Source organism: Ambystoma mexicanum, chromosome 4p (assembly GCF_040938575.1).
Source record: "Ambystoma mexicanum isolate Mex_15411 chromosome 4p, UKY_AmexF1_1, whole genome shotgun sequence".
Classification (NCBI taxonomy): Eukaryota; Metazoa; Chordata; class Amphibia; order Caudata; family Ambystomatidae; genus Ambystoma; species Ambystoma mexicanum.
In genome coordinates this window covers 136,861,946-136,883,347 of record NC_090927.1, presented here as the reverse complement: position 1 = coordinate 136,883,347, position 21,402 = coordinate 136,861,946, and the positions used below count along the sequence as shown (strand labels likewise).

Genomic DNA, 21,402 nt, shown 5'->3' with positions numbered 1-21,402 from the left:
GGGTAGAATTCTTGTGCTTTGGTCTCATTCTACTGCATCACTACCTAACCATTTACCTCGCTTTTTTAAGAACCTAAAGGTGACTGTTTTGTTGCGTGATGCAAGTACCTGCTTATTTAATTTCCTAGTGTGATTTTTGGGCATATAATATATAGTATTTGTTTACTACCGGTCTAAATTGAATTGTGTGCTTAACTGTGTGGACTTGTTGGGTAAGATTTTCATATCAATGATAAATCTTTCTGCCCTATGTCAACCCCAGAACGTTTTGCTTTGACTGGGTAACTATTTTACCTTGTCTCTAGCAGAAGGGGAATCTTTTTCTCCTCTCACCTAGTCTTACTCTTTTTTTTTTATGGGTGACCTTTTTATGTCTCTCCATAGCGTATGGTTGAAGTTAGTTTCCTACACCATTTGGGTATAGGCTGAGTTGCCCCATGGGCTCCTCTATTCATTTATTTCATGTACTTGAGTGAATTACAGTTCTCCAGCATGAGGTCTGGCATGGAGTCACATGCTCAATGAATATTCCCTGTCGTCAGGCTGGGACTACTCGGTAAAGAAAAAATCAGTTTCACTTCTGAACTGTCTTTCTCCTAACAACCAATCACTGGTCTCTGGATCATACTGCCCCCAGCCGATGACTTCCCTCTACCTAAGCCCCTCTTCCGGCAGCCATCTTCAGATTTTTACTGCACGTTCAAGTGTTGGGAGTCCTCGTGCTATAACTCTTGAGCTTTTACTGCGTTTTGCGATTTTCTTTTTTTTTTTTTTTTTTGGAAAAAAAAAGAAAAAGGTTCTACTCTATTTTTCCGGTCAATCGAGCCTCAAGCTCCATCGATCAATCTTCCGATTGATGGGGACCCGTTTTCGGAATCTTCAGCGCCCCTCAAGGGGGATTTTTCATTGCGTTTCTTCTTGGAAAATGCTGGAAGTTTCTTCAAGGCCTACCCCGCGTGGAGATGGCAGAGAAGGAAGACTCAACGCCTCTGTTCAGGAGTTGTCCAGGATGCCGCCTACGGAACATCTACTTGCACGATGGGCACTGCGTGTGCCTCTACTGCCTGCATTCAGACCAAATGCACGTGGAGGATGACTACATTTTGCCAGGGGATGGTCCCCTGCATCATGAAGGACCGGCACGGGCTCCTCACTGAGGGACTCCAGGCCAAGGCCCCTGCTAAGGGTGAGTCCTGGCAGCATGCCTCCCCGAGCCACAAGAAGAAATATGAGCGGTTTTTAAGACCTTTGAGGGTGGCCCAGCGACGGGGGCCCAACATAAGGACAAGCACTGCGAGTCTGCGGGGCCTGTCGACCTCCAAACAGGATTGAACCGGCCAGGACATCGAGCCCCCACCCATGCACTCCGGTGTTATGTCGGCTTGTGAACTTCGTCGGCGGCTGGGAGACTATCTCCACCTACAGAAGGGTGCTGGATGCTCTCGCCCATGGGCACACCTTGGAATTTCGTCTAAAGTGCCTGAGAATACCACCAGTGGTCCGACAGGAAAACCACATCCCTTAGCTGCTGCTGGAGATTCGGGCCATGTAAAAAAAAAAAACAGGCGATGGAGCCTGTTCCACGGCGACTCTGCGGCATAAGAGTATACTCGAAGTTCTTCCTCGCACAGAAGACGACCTGGGGCTGGAGGCCCATTCTCGACCTACGACTGCTCAACAAGTACGTACAGTCCCAGAATGCCAGGATGGTCACGCTACAGCACATGCTCAGCCAGTTGGAGGAGGGGAACTTTGTCATTGGATCTGGAGGACGCATACTTCAACGACCCTATACACACAGGACACTGAGTTTCTGTGCTTCGTTCTGGGGAAGCATGATCAGTTCAAGGCTCTTCCATTCTGACTGAAGTCGGCACCCAGAGTCTTCACCAAGTGCTTGGCGCCGGTGGCGGCCCATTTGCGACTGCAAGGGATCCACGTTTACCACTACCTGGATGACTGGCTCACCCGGGCCAAGTCAAGGGACATCGCCGTCAAACACACGGAGCTGGCGGTCCGTCTGCTAATGGATCTGGGGTTCTCTGTGAATTATGCAAAATCCTGCTTAACACCTTTGCAGGGCGCTCTGCTCGTGGGATCCAAGCTCAACAGTGTCATGCCTGGTGTCACCGTCGGAGGAACGTATAACAGCCATCGTGGGCAAGGTGCAACAGCTGTTGGCACTGAAGATCGCCACGGTGAGGACCATCAAGTTGCTGCTCGGCATGATGTGCATATACCTAGTTCAGATCTGCAGGTTGCGGATGCGACCCCTGAAGGAGTTCCTCGATGCCCGTTGGGACCAGGTGTTCCGAAGCTTCCAGGACAGGATTGCGCTCGACAAGGAGTTCTGACGAGCAATCAACTGGTGGGGCATTTCACCGGGAGCACAGATTTCCAGATCCCCCCCCCCTTGGAATCCCCCACACAGGACATCTTCACGCCAGATGCATGTGGTTGCTGGAAGAGAAGACTCTGCACATCAACATATTGGAAATACGGGCTGTTTTCTGGGCCCTCAAGTCGTTTCTACCATCCCTCGAGTGCAAGGTGGTGATGGTCTTCAGACAATACCATCACAATGTTTTACATCCGGAAGCAGGGGAGCACCAGATCCCTAGTGCCCTCAGGGAGGCGCAGGACCTGTGGCACTGGGCTGTTGCCTGGGGAAGTTCCTCATTCCGTTCCACCTGGCAGGAGTACAGAACAGTTGCCGATTCTCTCAGAAAGGAGCTTTGCTCTTGCCACGAGTGGGAACTTAGTCAAGGTGTTAGGGAGAATTCTCAGAAATGTGCAGATTCCCCTCTACCTTGGAGATACCCAGCACTTTTGCTGGACTCTAGGACTTTTAAATTTATAACCTGGAGAGAGTGAGACCTTTTCCCACTCACGTATTTTTCTGTGGTTTTTAACTCTGTGGTTTTGGAGTCTGACAAACTCCATGGGCGTCTTTTTACATTGTGGCACACAGCACCTTCAGTGCAGTGGCACAGAAGTCTTTTAGATTTCCCCAAGGTTGAAATACCTTCTCTTGGATAACTACTGTTTCCAAGAACAGTAAAGTGAAATTGACTTTACTTACATTTGTATTTTTCTAGACCCAGCACACACTATCTTACAATAGGGTGCTGGAGGGGTTCTTAGTATCCCCTTTGTCTAGGTTCTCATATAACATGTTAGTTACCTTTTTCACAACTAATGGCTGGTGGCAGTGGTCTACTTTTAACTACCGTTGTAGGTTTTTACTGCGGGCTGCGTTCGCAGCTCCAGTACAGCCCCCATGGGTGCCATTTTTGTAAAAATGGCCCGGTCGTCTTTGTGCACCATTTCTTGTTGTTCAGGTCCTACACAAGATCTACTCTGTGTGCCAAACCAGGTTTGGTCCCTTTGTTCTTTTTGTCTTTGGCAGAATTCACGAGTGAAGCCCGCCTCTGGCTTCAGTATGTCTGGCAGGGGCAGGAAGCTAGGGAGGTGCCCGAAACTCCCTGTGCTTAATCCCCTTGGTAACGGGAATGCCCCCAAAGGTGATTGGCTGGCTGTCCAGCAAGGAAAGCCACCCTGCTGTTTGACTGACAGCTAGGCCGGAATGAATGGGAGAAACTTGCATAAAAGGCAAGATTTGTTTTGGCTTGGAAGGCAGAGTCGACCACTGGACGAAGGAATCCGAAGACTAACTTGGAAGAGACACCTGCTGCAACTCCTAGACCCTTGGTTTGCCCGGTGAAGCCCTGCTGCTGTGCTGCAGCTCCAAATTTGCCTTGACTAGTGAAGCCCTACAAGGACAACTTCTCCCCTTGAGTTGATGGGACCAATCAACTCCAAAGTAAGCCCGTCTGGACATCCTCTCGAAGCTGGTTGTACTCCTGCTGCTGGAATCGAATTGCCAGGGAGAGGAACACCAGATCGCTTGTGTTGCTTTTAAGTCGGACCCGAGCTCCAGGAAGATCCTCCAGCCTCGCAGGAAGCAGGATTTACCAAGCCTGAGCCACCTTACGAGTGTTGGACCCCAGATGCAAGGAAAGTCCCAAGTGGTATCCGAGAACCATGGTGGTGCCATTTGCTTGAGACGTGAGAAGCTGAAACCGCAAAGTGCCACTGATTTGAAGATTGCTGGTTGCTGTCGCTGGCCCTTTAATTGCAGTGCAGGAGTCCCCAGAAGTTCTCTTGCCCCCACGACTGAGGCCCAGGAACAGGATCTGCAGAGCTGTACAGGAACAGAAGCTAGCTGACATTTCTTCTAACCAAAGGTAACTTTACTTGTTCTCAGTTGAGACATATCTTGGTTGGTTCTGTAGCGTTGCTTGCATCTTCTACACAAGCTTAGCAGCTTGTGACCTTACATTGATTCTTCTTTTTCTACAAGGATTTCCAAAACATTGTCGAAGACTTTTATTTACCTGCAAGAAGTGCTTCAGCTCACCTTGACTTGTGCAACTTAACATTGGCTTGCCTTGCTCCCTGAATGACTCTTGGCCTCTGACATTGTGCTTTACCATCCTTCCAGGAAGGGGTTAACTTAATTTGCATTGGGGGTTCAAAAAGTACTTACCTGCTTCAGAATATTTGTGTAATCTCTTGTTTTATACTGATAAACCTTAGCTCTTTTCTCTTTTACACTCATCTAAGTAATGCTCTCAATGTTCTATTATCCAGTGTCATAGCAATTTAAGTCACCTGAGGGTGTATGAATTGTTTGTCATCCCCAATGGGTACTTGCTGATTCAGAGAAACTAAGAGTGTATAGTTTGGACTGCATTTGTGTGTTACTATATAGTGCCCCTTCTGAAGAAGGCTTACAAATAAATTAATAATTGTTTATTCGAGAAACCTTGAGTAAATCTTTATTTGGAAAGTTGTCACTGAATCTCTAACTCCCCTACTGCTCACATTGACCCCTCTTGAGATAAGACTGGCTGCTCAACCACGCTACCAACCTGTGTAGTACAGACTGTAATAAAGGTTGGGTTCCTGTTGCCAGGAGGCTAAGGTTGTTGTACTGCACCCAAAGGGTACTGCTCCAAATCTGACCTAACGCAAGGGGACAGCCTGTTCGTTAAATGGTGAATTACCATATTGATCGGTTTGCGACAGTGACGCACACCAAGTGCTTGAGGTTCGCCAGCAGGTTCCCCCATCCATGGACCATGGGGGACGCATTGTCCTTCCCCTGGGACGGCCCGTTTCTGTATGCGTTCCCTCCATTGCTGTTGCTTCTTCGAGACCTCCAACTCGGATGGTACCAGTGCAGGATGATACTCGTCGCGCCAGCGTGGCCGGGGCAGATCTGGTAACCGGACCTTCTCAGCATGTCGGCATCCCCTTCAATCAAGCTGCCAGTGGTCGTGGATTTTCTCACCAGGGAATGAGGTGTCATTTTTATTTATTTTTTTGCACCACAACCCAGAATCGCTGAACCTGAAAGCCTGGCTCCTGCAGCGTTAGAGTTCAGAGGTTACGATCGTCTGGCGGACTGCAAGGAGGTGCTCGCCAAGGCCAGGGCGTTGTTTACCTTGCCATGATACGGCCTCAAATGGAAGAGATTTACAATTTAGTTCTGCTTGCAGAAGATGGACCCTCCGAGAGTCACGGCCCCTCATGTACATCCATATCATCTGTCGTTTGCTAGAGGGTGGCTGGCTCACGCCTCCAAGGTTCATCTGGTGGCTCTCTCCCGCTACACTAGATCACTGGGACCGTCCTCATTGTGTTCGCACCATCTGGTTAAGGAATTCATCAAGGGACTGTTCCGTTCCTTCCCGACGTGGGTACTCTGTGGTACTTTCTAGGCCCATGGGAGATCTGTTTGAGCCTATGCATTCTGTTCCGCTGTTCCGCTCATGTTTCTGTTGTGGAAGACCGATTTCCTTGTGCCCATTACTTCTGCACGACGAGTGGGTGAGATCCAGGCCCTGTCCTGTAAGCCACCTTTCTTAACTTTCCACAAGACTAGGGTGGTGCGGAGGACGCACCCCTCCTTCATGCCAAAGGTGCAGCCTGACTTTCCTCTAAACGAGCCCTTGGTGTTGCCCGTGTTTTTTTTCCGACGCCTTCTTTACTGGCTGAAAGGACTTTGCACTCGCAGGATGTGGCTAGAGCGCTGAGGTTTTATGTGGTCTGCACGAGGAGTTTCCGGAAAACATCTCAGCTCTTTGTGAACTTTGTCCTGTGAACCATGGGAAGGCCCTGTCCATGGCTTCCATTTCCAGGTGGCTCTCCGGCTGCACCACCCATTTTCCCTGGTTAGCCAACCGACCGTTGCCTGGCTGTCCGAGAGCCCATTCTACCCGAGCAATTGCTGCCACAATGGTGTTCCTGTCTGGTGTGCCCCTGCTGGACACCTGCAGGGCTGCTACGTGGAGGTGGACGCACACCTTCACCAAGTTGTACTGCGTCGACAAGGATTCCAGGGAAGAGTCCATAGTCTGCCAAGCAGTGCTGCACAACCTGTTCGCTTGAAGGTTAGCCTGGTGAGGAGGTAAGAGATTGCTTCTGTTGAGCATTGCCACCTCGCGTGGTTTTGCATGTTTGTACTGCTATGTATTCTTTATTCATGAGCATGCAAATCCTTGCCAGACCCCATGCTGGAGAAGGAACAAGTTACTTACCTGTAACGTGTTCTCCAGCATGGGGCTGCATGGATTCACATGCAAACCCTCCTGCCTACCCCTCTGCAGCCCCTTTCTTGGTCCTGCTGCCACTTAACGTGCAACCAAATCTGAAGATAACTGCCAGATTAGCATAGGTGGAAGGCAGTCATTGGCTGGGGGCAGTATGACCCAGAGCTCAGTGGTTGGTTTATGGAAGAAACAGTTAAGAAACAAAACTGATTTTTCTTTTACCGAGGATTCCCAGCCTGAGGATGGGGAATTTTAATGAGCATGTGAATCCATGCCAGACCCATGCTGGAGAACAACAGTTACAGGTAAGTAACTTTTTTCTTATTCAAGTTTCTCTCTCCAAGAAAGCGGTTTCCCTTTTATTTCCAGTGGCCTTTCTTTGTCTTCGGCGATGCTAGTTTTTATTTTGCTCAATTATTGCCTTTTCTTTAATTTGGCAATTCTGGATTCAATACTGTTCCCTCTTTCGTCGGGTAATGTTAATTGGAGTCCTTATTAAGTATTATCTTTACCTGGGTAGTGATAGTTAATAAACTTTCTCTTCTTGTTGCCTCATGCTTTGAGGCAAAAGACACTACACTTCATTTATTAGGTGTTCAAAAGCTCTGAGCAGTTTACAACTGAGCGCCCCTGAGTCATCTGTCAGAGGCCAACTCGCTGGTCTTTCCCTGCATGTCACATTACCCCTGCCACTTCTCTGTTCATTGGTGTTGGGAAAAGATTTGCGGTAGTACCCTTAGGGTGCACTACAACAACCTTAGCCTCCTGGCAATAGGGACCCAATCTGTGGTAGTATGAACAACACAGGTTGGTATTGTGGCCTAGCAGCCAGGCTTATCTCAAGAGGGGTCAATGTGAGCAGTAGTGGAGTTAGTGACAAGTATTCAAACAAACACCGATACTCAAGGTTTCTTGATTTAAAAAATTATGAATTTATTTGCCAGTTATTTAAACAAGCCTTCTTCAGAAGGAACAATATAAAGGCAACACTCAAATGCACTTCAAAAATAAACACTCTGAGGTTTATCAGAATTAGTAAAGACCCATTGTGGATGGCACACAGACAGTTCCTACATCCAAGGCTTTTGGCTTGGAAGGCAGTCGACCACTGGATGAAGGAATCCAAAGAACCTGAAGAGGACGCCTGCTGCAACTCCTGGACCGTTGGTTTGCCCGGTGAAGCCCTGCTGCTGTGCTGAAGCTCCAAATTCATATCGACAGAGAAGCCCTGCAAAGACGACTTCTCCCCTTGAGTTGGTGGGACCAATCGACTCCGAAGTAAGCCACCTGGACATCCTTATCGGAGCTGGTTGAATTTCCTTTTGCAGTCGCTGCAGGAACCGAATAACCAGGGAGAGCAACACCAGTTTGGATTAGTTGCTTTTAAGATGGCCAAGAGCTCCAGGAAGATCCTCTGGACTCCCAGAAGCAGGACTGACCGAGCCAGAGGACCCCAGAAGCAAAGACAGTCCATTTCGACAGCCAGAAACCACTGTGTTGCTGTTTGTGGTTGTCACGAGAAGCTGAAACACCAAAGTGCCACTTGTTTGAAAGTTTGCTGGTTGCGGTCGGTGACCATCCTGTTGTGGTGCAGAAGTCCCCAGAAGTCCTCCCTCTTCTCCCCACAACTGAGGCCCAGGAACAGGATCTGCAGAGCCGCACAGGAACAGAGGTCATCAGGTGCATCTTTTCTTCAAACTTAAAGGTACTTTAAAGTCAGAGAATTTACCTCTCACTGTAGCTTTGCTTGCTCTTCTACTTCACAAGTCTCCCGGCTTGTGGCCCGACGTTTGATTATTCTTTCTTCATCAACGACTTCTAAAAAACATTGTGCAAAGACTTTTACTCACCTTCAAGAAGTGCTTCAGTTACATAGACTTTTGCTCATTGACATTGGCTTAGCCTGGTTCCCTGAAAGACTCTTCTCTCCTGTCATTGTGTTGCACCTATCCTTCCAGGGAGGGGTTAATCTGCTCTGCATTGGGGGAGGGGGTACAAAAGTATTTGCCTGCTTTAAAAGATTATTTGAGATCTCTTGTTTGGCTAAAAACATTTCTTTGTACACGCTCTGCATACTCCAGATGTAACAGTACTATATTAATGTCCATAAGTGTCCTAGTTATTTAAGTCACCTGAGGGTGTAGGAATTGTCTGTGGGTCATCCCCCAATGGGAAGTTACTGAATCTGAGAAACCAAGAGTGTGGATCTTTGAAGTGTATTTGAGTGTTGCTTTTATATTGCTCCCTTATGAAGAATGCTTATTTAAATGATTGGTAAATAAATTAATAATTGTTTTATCACAAAACCTTGAGTATCAGTGTTTATTTGAATACTTGTCACTGTGAATCTCTCTGTAACTGCATTATTGTTCACATTGACCCCTCTTGAGATAAGCCTGGCTGCTAGGCCACACTACCAACCTATGTAGTTCAGACTTATACCAAAGGTTGGGTCCCTATTGCCAGGAGCCGAAGGTTGTTGTAGTGCACCCGAAGGGTACTACCCCAAATCTTTACTGATCACCATTGTAGGCTGATTAGATCACCCTAATGTGCCTGAGGCACCCCTGATACTAAACAACTTGAGTTACTTCCAGTATGTTTGGAATTGACCAATCCGCTCAAACTAAAAAAGTCTAATTTCCTAATTTGGCCCAGAAGAGTGCATGCATTGGACTTTGCCCATATTCATGGTTTTGAGTTTTTCTTTCTTGCCATTAGCACATACTCTAGATAACCCTTATGGTACTCCTCATAATTCTTTTTTTTCTTTATTTTAATTTTTTATTGAATTGTTTACAATTGTTTTAGTTAACTCGACTTTTTCAATTGTTATCATACATCTTAACTTATAAACATTAATTTTACTGTTGTATACTTAATATTCTGTTACATCTTGTAGTTCGTGTACAGCAGGATATCGATAGTCATTAATTTGTTCTTGTTTCATCAGGTAACCTCGGTTTCTAACAATTCACAAAAATCTATCAAATTATCATATTACCAGATAATGTAAATATTACAATTAATTTCTGAATGATAAAACCCCTAAAATTCTAAGATCTATAGAACATAAATATTCAATAAAATCAGATATTGGTAGTTCTAAAATGCAGTACTGATTGAGATCCAATCCTAATCAATAAGATTCAGTGAAGGTAAGAATTATACAGTCACAATATTCAATGATATATTTTTTGCGTTAAAAATAGAGTTCCACGTGTCTTCACTAGTCAATAGAGCATAATCTTTAAATATTTATAAAAGGACGTTTTCCGCTCATCTCTTAACGACGAGGAACGTGATAACACGACCTCCGCTACGGAAGTCGTAGACCCCTCTAAAGAGCGCTCGCGCTCTTCGTCGTCTGTCCCCGGCCCCGACGTGCTCGGCTCACGCCCTGCTTATGGGGATGAACACCCCGGCGACACTGACGCACACGATACCACACATAAGCACACAACCCACGGCTCTTCTTCGTCGAAGACGAAGAAAGCATCAGCGCCCAAGGAGACGCAGGTTCCACCGGCGGCCTCCTCGGACCGTTCAGGTTCGAAGCCCCTCTTGCAACCGCAGCCGCGACCAGCGACTGGGCTTTCGGCAAATAAGGGCGCCGCCACCAAACCATCGGCCGGCGCGCACCAGCAGAGAGCGCACGCTGCCGTAGAACGATCGACACCCGTAACGTCGAAACCACAGCCCTCCTCTGACAAACGAGTCGCAGAGAGCTTGGCGAGGATCGTTGTTGCCTACGCCCAGAAGCGTACGCCGAAAGACACTTCGAGCGCTACGCAAAGGTCGAAAGACACGCCGAAAAAGCCCAAAGAAAGACAGGGACTACCCCCTTCAGTCGGGGGGGGACCCCAAGCACACCGGAAGGCTTTTCGGAAGGCGACGGGACACTTTCCTCGACGTTATGGGAGAGGTCGAGCCGTTTTCAGGCGGAAGACACTAATTTTCCCCCGCTAGACCGCTCAGGGGTACCCCATGAGACCATGGAAAGGCTCCATCTCTGCATGGAGAGAATGGAGAGGTTTATGAAGACCCAGAACCCTCCCACTCCCAAGGGAACAAGAGAAGGGCCTCAGGGGGACCCCAGAGCTAAATATCCGAGACTATTCAATCCCCAGCAGGACACAGCCTTAGATTTCCATAATGTGTATGACCTCACTGGTGAGGGACAATACTTGGAGGAGGAGGATGAATTTGTGGACGAGGAAGAGGGACAGAACAGGAGGAAGGTCTGGAAGACAGCCCAGACATGGTAGGAGAAGGCTTCGGAGAAAATCCAGAAGGGCCTTCACATCCCTGGCAATCCCCATCAGTATATTCGGACACTGTCCTGAACCTAAATCCTCCTGACAATTCACCTGTTAGGAACACGTCTCCCATAGACGATCAGCCCACATTCAATGCTCTGTTGCGCAGAGCAGCAGCACATTTCGAACTGGACACTGGGGAGATCTCTCCTGAAATAGACTTTGTGGAAAGAGTAATTAAGGAGAAACCCCCGGTCAGCCAGACCATTCCCCTCCTCGCTTCAGTGAAGAGAAGAATCATCCCTTTGCTATCCACGCCCGCTCTAATCAGAGGAGTTAATCCAAGAATTGAAAAACGTTTCACTCCTTCACCCTCAGACCCGCTGTACATCAGGGGACATTCTATTCCTGACTCCCTTGTAGTAACTAATACAAGGAAGAGGGCAGGGGTGCCGCTGTCCACCAGCGAGGCACCACCTGCCGAGGAGGGCAAGAGATTATATGCCCTTGGAAAGAGAGTCACATCCTCGGCTGCCTTTTCGGCAAGAATTGCGAACAATTCTTTGCTAGCTAGCTACGCGGACGCGCAGTGGGCCAAACTGCGCAAAGACGCCGAAGAAGCGCCGGAACCACTACGGACACGCCTGCTATCAACTATTGGCGAAGGAACCCAGGTCAACCAGAGCATTGTGAAGAACTCTCTGGATGCTGCAGAGACAGCGGGACGTTCCCTGGTTCAGGGAATACTCCTAAAACGCCATGTATGGCTGCGTAACTCGGGTTCAAACCGGAGACACAGGCGTCTTTAATAAATAAACCTATTGAAGACTCAAACCTCTTTGGGAAAGCGGTGGATGAGGCTCTGGAGATGGCTAAAAAAGAGTTCGATACTATCAAAACTCTTGACCAGATCTCTAAGCCCACTACCAGACGCGGCTATGGCAACAAACGCTTTTTTCGTGGCCAACGCCAACAGCAGAGTCAGCAGCAACAGTACCCTGCCACCAATTACCAGACCAATAGTGGGCAGTACAGCCAAAGAGGCCAGCGCCGTGGCAAAGGGAGAGGTCGGGGTCCACCCCCAGAGGCTCCCAAGCCCCCAACAACACCAAGTGACGCGAAGATTTGCGTCCCCTCCCATGCAACACCGGTCGGGGGAACGGCTAACACCCTTTCTTCCAGCATGGGAGGGAATAACGTCAGACCGCTGGGTACTTTCCACCGTAGCCCACGGATACTGCATCGAATTCAACGGTTCCCCAACATACAGACCCCCGAAGGGACGACGCATGACACCAGAACACCTTGCCATCCTTCTCCAAGAAGTAGAACAACTGCTGGAAAAAGGAGCCATAGAGGTCGTGCCTCTATCTCAGGTAACGGAAGGTATTTATTCAGTGTACTTCCTTGTACCCAAAAAGGATCTAACCATGCGCCCTGTATTAAATCTGCGCCCAGCGAACAAGTTTGTCAAACCCCAGAAGTTTTGTATGGTGACCTTACAGGAAGTGATCCCACTGCTATCACAGGGAGATTACATGACAACACTAGACATGAAAGATGCATACTTTCATATTTTAATGTTGCCAGCGCACAGAAAATACCTCAGGTTCATGATAGAGGGCAAACACTACCAGTTCAGAGTGCTACCCTTCGGCATCAGCACCAAGGGTATTCACGAAGGTACTGGAAGTGGCAGCGGCCCACCTGCGCAGGTTGTCCATCCCAGTTTACCCTTACCTCGATGACTGGCTCATAACAGGGGATTCTTACGAAACATGCTTCTCCAATACCCAAAAGACTGTAGACCTTTTGTTCCAGCTGGGCTTCTCCATCAACGAAAAGAAGTCCAGCCTAAACCCCAGCCAGATCAAACAATTCCTAGGGGCTCTAATTCAAACAAAGGACGGCCTCGTCTTCCCCTCCAACGAGAGGGTCCAAAACATGCTGTTTCAGATCCCTCAATATGTGACCGGTCGAGAGGTGACGGTACGCAAAGCAATGCGCTTGCTAGGCATGATGGCGTTGTGTATTTATTTGGTACCTCACGCGCGCCTGCGCATGCGCCCAATGCAAGAGTGGCTCAACAGCCAGTGGTGTCAGGCCAGCGGACTATGGGACGATCTAGTGGTGGTCTTGCAGGCCTTGGTTCTCTCGCTACGGTGGTGGACAAAGGAAAACCTGGGAAGAGGGAAACCCTTTGCCACACCCGCGGCGGAAGCCACTCTAACCACAGACGCATCCCTCAGAGGATGGGGGGCTCACCTATCCCATCAGACTGCTCACGGAGTGTGGATTCCGAACGTAGCATCCAAACACATAAATCTACTGGAGCTACTAGCTGTGTTCAAGGCGCTAAAAGCCTTCCAGGAACACCTACAAGGCAAAACAGTGATGGTTCTTACAGACAGCACCACAGCCATGTACTACATCAGCAAGCAGGGGGGCACCCACTCTCCAGGACTGTCCAAACTGGCCCAAAATAAATGGAAGTGGGCTCTCGGACAAAACATGTTCCTACGGTCACAACATGTACCAGGGGAACTCAATCTGCTGGCAGACAAACTCAGCAGAGATTTCCCCCTGCCCGAAGAGTACGAATGGCGACTGCACGAAGACATCGTCTCCGACGTCTTCACACAATGGGGATTCCCAGAAATAGACCTGTTCGCAACCCTGGAGAACTCACAATGCCAAAGTTACGCCTCCAGGTACCCCCAGAACCAATCCAAGGGGAACGGTCTGTCGATGCAATGGTCAGGGAAATTTGTTTACGCTTCCCCCCCCCCCCCCCCCCCGACTCCCCTTCTCAACAAGGTGGTGCACAAGGTGCACCAGGAACAAGTGACCATGATACTGGTGGCCCCAATGTGGGCCCGACAGCCATGGTTCGCTCACTTGATGGAGATGTCTCTATCTCCCCCAGTGAAACTCCCCTGCCCGTACAACATGCTGTCACAAGACAAGGGCAGGACTCTGCATCCATGCCCCCAGAACATGAACTTAGCAGCCTGGCTCCTGAGATCATAGAATTTGGACATCTACAGCTCCCGCAGAGATGCATGGACATCCTCAGGGAAGCCAGAAAACCTAACACTCGCCACTGCTATTCTAGCAAGTGGAAGAGATTTGTCATCTGGTGCAGAGGAAAAAGCATCAACCCGATTGACTGCTCTCCCACACATATTGTTCTATACCTGACCCATTTATTGGATTCAGGTCTAGTGTTCAATTCCATTAAAGTCCACCTAGCGGCACTTTCTGCATACACCACTTCCCAACTCAAGGTGTCGTGGTGGAAGATCCCTGTTATAAAGGCCTTCATGGAGGGAGTAAAGAGAATACACCCCCCGATAGCTGACCCAGCTCCGGATGGGACCTTAACGTGGTACTTACCAGACTCATGGGCTCACCATTTGAACCCATGCACAAAGCATCTCTTAAAGACCTCACTCTTAAGACTGCTTTTCTAATAGGTATCACCTCCATCAGGAGAGTAAGTGAACTACAGGCTCTTTCTGTTCTAGACCCCTTCGTTACAGTTCACAGAGATAAGGTGGTTCTACGCACGCACCCAAGGTTTGCTCCGAAATTCATATCGAAATTCCACGTAAACCAGTCTATAGAACTACCAACGTTCTTTCAAAATCCTTCCAACTTGGGAGAAAAGTCTGCACACACTGGATGTGCGCAGAGCGGTCATGTTCTACATGGAAAGAACCAGACCACTGAGGAAGACTAATCAGTTCTTCGTCTCGGTGGCAGCAGGAAGAGAAGGGGATGCAGTTTCAAAGTCCACTATTTCTAGATGGATTGTTCAATGCATCACTCTCTGCTATACTCTTGCTAAGAGAGAACTGCCCTTTAAGCCAAGAGCACACTCTACTCGAGGCACGGGGGCGTCCATAGCATTCATTGCAAATGTTCCCCTAGAGTCCATCTGCAAAGCGGCTACCTGGAGTTCTGTGCACACCTTTACAAAACACTACTGTCTAGATGCACACTCGAGATCTGACTCCCAGGTGGGACAGGCAGTATTAAGACATCCTTTCTCTACTGTTCCTTCTCATAACCCACCGCCAACTCCGGGTACTGCTCGCTAGTCTATGCACAGCATGTGATTCTAAGCAGATTAACAAACATCAGAAGACAATGCATTACTTACCGTAAAAGCATTTCTGATGGTTGTATCTGCTTAGATTCACATGCGCCCACCCTTCCTCCCCGCTCGGATGGAAGGAACATAGACTTCCTTTTATATCTCTCTTTTCTGTACTCACTCACGTCTAGAAGGCTCCCTCAGGGCAGAAAAATACAAACAGGGGGACCTCGACGCGTGAGGGATTGTGGGTACAACGCACGTCACTATAGGGATAGTGTTTCAGACATGCCTTGTCGACGTCCCTTTTCGACTACGAAAAACAAAATGCAATACTCCGCAGTGACCACTGGATGTCGGACCTATGCACAGCATGTGAATCTAAGCAGATACAACCATCAGAAATGCTTTTACGGTAAGTAATGCATTGTCATACTGTTCGTGACTCCACGTCGCAGCCAAGATTGAGGGGCAGCAGAGACACCAGAGCCACTGCGTACTGGAAAGCGGATGCCGGTTTCAAGAGGGTCTCTGCCTACAAACATTGTATCTGCATAGATTGCATGGCGGGAATCATTGTTACTGAAAGCTTCCCCCTGAAGATCATCTGCAGAGGCTGTGTGATGGGAAGCATTAATCTGAAATGCTTCTCCCAAAGTGAATTGGACTCTGGTGGCAGGTGAGCACTGGAGCAAGGACTGCTCTTTTCCTGGCCAGCGCAGAGCAGGAGAAAGCGACTGATAGGCAAGATTGTGTGCAGTGCCCTTTGGGAGAATACAGCAACCTTGACCTCCTGGCAATAGGAAATTTAGCTGAGAGATGGAAAGGTTTGCCATCTCTCAGTTTAGCCTGCATTCTGACTCTGTTGGCTTTCTCCACAACCACCAGTCTGGCTTCAGAGCTGCCAGAAGTATGGAAACTGCTCTGCTGACCATCCGTGAAGACCTTCTCTCCAACTTTGACTCTAACATTCCCTCTGTCCTCATCCTACTTGATCTTTCCTCTGCTTTCGACATGGTCAACCATGCCACCCTGCTCAACCGTCTCCATGACAACCTGGGTATGACCGACCAGGCCCTGGCCTGGCTGACCTCTTTTCTCTGAGCGACTCTCCCAGGTACAACTTGGGTCCTTCCTATCGTCTGTCTCCCTCTCTACCTGTGGTGTTCCCCAGGGGTTTAACTTCTTGCCCTGGCTTTCCAACGATACCTGGCAACTCTTGCCCACTGCATTTCCATTTTCTGCTCAAATTTCCAGTGCTATGCTGACGACACCCAACTTATATTCAGGCTTCCTTCAGCCATCTCGTCTCTCCTTCCCTCATCTCGGACTGTTTAATCTCCATTCAAAATTGGTGTACTGCCAATGATCTTTGTTTAAATGCCAACGAGACTGAGATCCTCCTCATTGGTACACCCTTTCCATCCTTTCCCCTCACTCTGGCCAACCTCCCTTGGCCGCCCTCCTTCCTCTACCTGCGAAGCTAAGAACCTCAGGGTCATCTTTGACTCCACGCTTTCCTTCTCGGCACACCTCTGACATCTCTAAAAAGTCAAACTTCTTACTGCACCTCCTTAGAGGAACTCTTCCTTTCCTCCCCTCAAAAGCTCAGTGTCTCCCAAGCTCTGATTCTCTCTAGGTTGGATTACTGTAACAGCCTCTTTCTAAATCTACCTGCCTCCACTCTCTGCCCTTCACAGCTGCTCCAGAACAGAACTGCAAGACTTGTCCTTGGCCTCAAGCCCTGGGATCGTATCTCGCCAGCTCTGAAATCCCTCCATTGGCTATTAGAGGACGCAAGGATTAAATTAAAAACCATTTGCATTGTCCACAAGGCTTTCTGGGGCCAGGATCCAAAACACCTTAAACTATTCCTCCTTAAATACCTCCCCTCTCGAGCCCTTCGCTCCTCTAACTCCCTCAGGGTCAGTCTTTTTTCAAAGAAACTAGCTGGGTGTAGATCTGTCCTCTGCTGGTGCCTCCCTTTGGAACTGCCTCCCTGCCACCTTGAAACTTGAGGAGAACCATCTTCCTCTTGTTCTCTGCCTTTGCCCCTCTTCTCCCCTGCTGATCTGCGTTCTCTCGGCACTGTTGCACCAGGCCACCCTCTGTCCTTCGGGCCCAGGTACCTACTCACCCTGCCACCCTCCTGGTCAGCTTTTGCACTGGGGCCTGTATCTGTCCCCATACAGTCCCCCCCGACCCGCACTCTTCTGCACTTATGAGATACACCCTATCTGACTAACCTTCACTTTGCCACTCACAGCCTGCACTACCACTGTTTTTGATCACCTTATTTATTTACTTCTTATTTATCTTGTTCTCTCCTATGCTCTGCACTTTTCAATTTCTTCCCCCTCCCATTCACTTTCCCATTTTCCACTTCCCCATGCACTTGCACCTTCTCAATGTCACTGGGCCTAGTAAGATGGTTGTTTTTTTGTTTTCACCCTTGTTCCCCTCCCTTTGCCTGGTCGCGCTCTGAAACACCTGTGTACGAGCGCAATATAAATAAAATATCATATAGTCTCGGGAGGATAGCTCAGGGGCAACATGCTCGCCTTGGAAGCAGGACGACATGGAGCAACACAGGTTCGATCCCCGGGTCCGATCTTAGAAACCTCTGGGTATTAAGCGCGTTATAAAGAACCTATCATATCATATATCCCAACCCAACCTTTGGTACAAGTCTGTACTACACAAGTTGGTAGTGTGGCTTAGCAGCCAGCCCTAGCTCAAGAGGGGTCAATGTGAACAGTGGTTGTCTTACACAGCGGTCTACAGTGACAAGTATTCAAATAAACGCTTACACTCAAGGTTTCTTGATTTAAACAACTATTAATTTATTTACCAGTCAGTTCAATAAACCTTCTTTAGAAGGGAGCAAATATATAACACACACACACACACACATACACATGCAGGCACTCCAAAATAAACTTAGTTTCTCTAAATCAGCAAATACCCATTTGGGATGGCGCACAGACACTTCCTACACCCTCAGGTGACATAAATAGCTAGGACACTCTGGACATTAATATATCACTGGTACATTTAGAGCAATACTGAACTTGGTGTCAACGAAAAAGGGTTTGGGAATAAAGCAAAGTTTAAACAAAAATTCAGAAGCAGGTAAGTACTTTTGAACCCCCAATGCAAAGTAAATTAACTCTTTCCTGGAGGAAAGGTAGCGCACAGTCAGAGGTAAGAGTCTTTCAGGGAGCCAGGACAGCCAATGTTGAGTTAGCAAAAGTCTACGTGAGCTGAAGCACTTCTTGCAGGTAACTAAAAGTCTTGCACAATGTTTTAGAAGTCTTTGTAGAAAAAGTAGAAACGTTGTAGAGCCACAAACTGTGAAGCTAATGAGGTGCAAAGCTGCAAGCATCTCTGCAAAAGCAACCGAGACTAGTCTCAACTGAGAACATGTAAGGCTACACCATTAAGTCCCCTTAGTTTTACAGTACCTTTGGCTTGGAAGAAATGGTTCCAGCTGGCTTCTGTTCTTGTGTAGCTCTGCAGAGCCTGTTGTTTTTGGGCCTCAGTCGTGGGGGAGAAGAGGGTGGATACCTGGGGACTCCTGCACTACAATGGGAAGGTCAGCAGCAGCAATAGGCAAACTTCAATTCAGCGGCAGTTCAGTTTCAGCTCCTCGCGTCTCCGGCAAATGGCACCACTGCAGTTCTCAGATACCTCTCTGGACTTTCCTCGCATCTGGGGTCCAGCACTCTGTTGTGGTGGCTCAGGCTTGGTCAGTCCTGCTTCCTGGGAATCCAGAGGATCTTCCTGGAGCTCGGGTCCAACTTAAAAGCGATGCACTCAATCTGGTGTTTCTCTCCCTGGCACTTCGGTTCCAGCAGCAGTGCAAGTACAGCCAGCTCCGCGAGGATGTCCAGGCGAGTTCACTTTGGGGGTAGATTGGTCCCACCAACCCAAGGGGAGAAGTCGTCCTTGCAGGGCTTCTATAGTCGAGGCGAATTCAAAGCTTCAGCACAGCAGCAGGGCTTCACATGGTGTTGGGTAAAGATTTGGGGTGGTACCCCTAGGGTGCACAACAACCTTAGCCTCCTGGCAATAGGGACCCCACCTTTGGTAGAAGTCTGAACTACACAGGTTGATAGTGTGGCCTAGCAGCCAAGCTTATCTCGAGGGGTCAATGTGAGCAGGAGAGAAGTTGCACAGAGATTCACAGTGACAAGTATTCAAATTAACACTGAAACTCAAGGTTTCTTGATTTGAAACAAGCAATCTTCAGAAGGGGCAATAATAAAGCAACACTTAGATACACTTCAGAAATACACACTTTTAGGTTTCTCAGAATCAGTAAACACCCATTGGGGATGGCACACAGACAATTCCTACACCCTCGGGTGACTTAAATAACTAGGACACTGGGCATTAATATATTACTGTTGCATTCAGATGAGGCTTTGAGAGTGTCAAACGAAAGAGGTATTAGAACAAACAAGAAATCACAAATATTCCTTAAGCAGGCAAATACTTTTGGACCCCCCAATGCAGATTAAGTTAACCCCCTTCCTGGAAGGATGGGTGCAACATAATCAGCAGAGGAGAGAAGTCATTCAGGGACCCATGCTAAGCCAATGTCAATGGGAAAATGTCTGTGGACTGAAGCATTTCTTGAAGGTGAGTCATCAAATGTAGGGCCACAAGCCGGGAGACTTGTGAAGTAGAAGCTACAAGCAAACCTACAATGAGGTAAGTGCTCTCAGGCTTTACAGTACCTTTAGTTTGAAGAAAAATGCAGCAGATGACTTCTGTTCCTGTGCAGCTCTGCAAATCCTGTTGTTCCTGGGCCTCAGTTGTGGGGACAAGTGGGAAGACTTCTGGAGACTCCTGCACCACAACTGGACAGTCACCAATGGCCACCAGCAAACTAGTGGCACTGCAGTGTTTCAGCTCCTCGCATCTACCGCAAACAGCAACACTAAGGTTCTTGGCTGTCAAGATGGGCTTTCCTTGCATCTGGGGCCCGGCACTCTGAGGGGCTCAGGCTTGGTCAGTCCTGCTTCCTGAGAGTCCGGAGGATCTTCCTGGAGCTTTTGGCCAACCTAAAAGCAACGCACACAAACTGGTGTTCCTCTCACTGGCTATTCGGTTCCAGCAGCGACTGCAATGGAAATTCAACCAGCTCCGAGAGGATGTCCAGGTGGCTTACTTTGAAGTTGATTGGTCCCAGCAACTCAAGGGGATAAGTAGTCTTTGCAGGGCTACTGTCGATACGAATTTGGAATTTCAGCAGAGCAGCAGGGCTTCACCGGATTCCTTCGTCCAGTGGTTGATTCTGCCTTCCAAACTACTCGCCTTTGATGCAGCTTGCTCCCATTCATTCCAGCCTAGCTGTCTGTCACCCAGCAGGGTGTCTGTTCTTGCCGGACTGCCAGCCGGCCAATCAACTAGGAGGGCATTCCTGTCTCCTAGGAGACTAAGCACATGGAGTTACGGGCACCTCCCTCACTTCCTGCCCCCACTAGATATCCTGGAGCCAGAGGCGGGTTTCACTCGTGAAGCCCCCCAAAGACCTAACGAACAAAGAGACAACCCTCGGTTGGTGCGCAGAGTAAATCTCAAGAAGGACGAAAACCACAAGAAATTGCGAAAAAAGACGGCCAGTCCATTTTGACAAAAATGGCACCCATGGAAGCTTTACTGTGGCTGCGAATGCAGCTTGCTGTAAAAACCCATTATGGTAGTAAAAGTAACCACTGCCACCAGCCATTACTTGTAGAAAGGGTAACATAAAAAATGTTACATGAGGAGCTAGACAAAGGGGCTAAGTAATCCCTCCAGCACCCTATTGTAAGATAGTGTGTGCTGGGTCTAGAAAGTTACAAATGTAAGTAAAGTCAATTTCACTTTACTGCTGTTGGAAACGGTAGTTAATCCAAGAGAAAGTACCTAAACCTTGGGGAAATCTAAAAGGCTTCCCTGTGTCACTGCACTGAAGGTGCTGTGTGACACAATGCAAACGATGCCTATGGAGTTTGTCTGACTCGAGAAACCAAAAGGAACAGTTTAAATCACAGAAAAATATATTAGGGAGTGGGAAAAAGGTCTATCCAGGTTCAAAATTAAAGTCCCAGAGTCCAGCAAATGTGCTGGGGGTCTCTAAGGTAGAGAGGAATTAGCACATTTCTGAGAATACTCCCTAACACCAGGCAAACAACGTTCCAGGAGTTGCAGCATGTGGCTCTTCCAGGTTCTTCTTCGGATTCCTTCATCCAGTGTATGACTCTGCCTTCCAAACCCAAAAGTCTCGCCTTGTTATGCAGGTTTCTCCTATTCTATCCAGCCTAGCTGTCAATCACACAGTAGGGTGGTTGTCCTCCTGGGGAAGCCAGCCAGCCGGACAATCACCTTTGGGTGCATTCCTGTAACCAAGGGGATTAAGCACAGGGAGTTTCAGGCA

At 48.4% G+C, this 21,402-nt stretch overlaps 2 protein-coding genes across 3 annotated transcripts in view; one reads left to right on the top strand and one right to left on the bottom strand.

Moving 5' to 3' along the window:
• The window catches only part of HADHA (hydroxyacyl-CoA dehydrogenase trifunctional multienzyme complex subunit alpha), a 541,230-nt gene that overhangs the window by 224,664 nt on the left and 295,164 nt on the right, over nt 1–21,402 (top strand). The window lies entirely within an intron of this gene.
• The window catches only part of HADHB (hydroxyacyl-CoA dehydrogenase trifunctional multienzyme complex subunit beta), a 679,110-nt gene that overhangs the window by 603,686 nt on the left and 54,022 nt on the right, over nt 1–21,402 (bottom strand). The window lies entirely within an intron of this gene.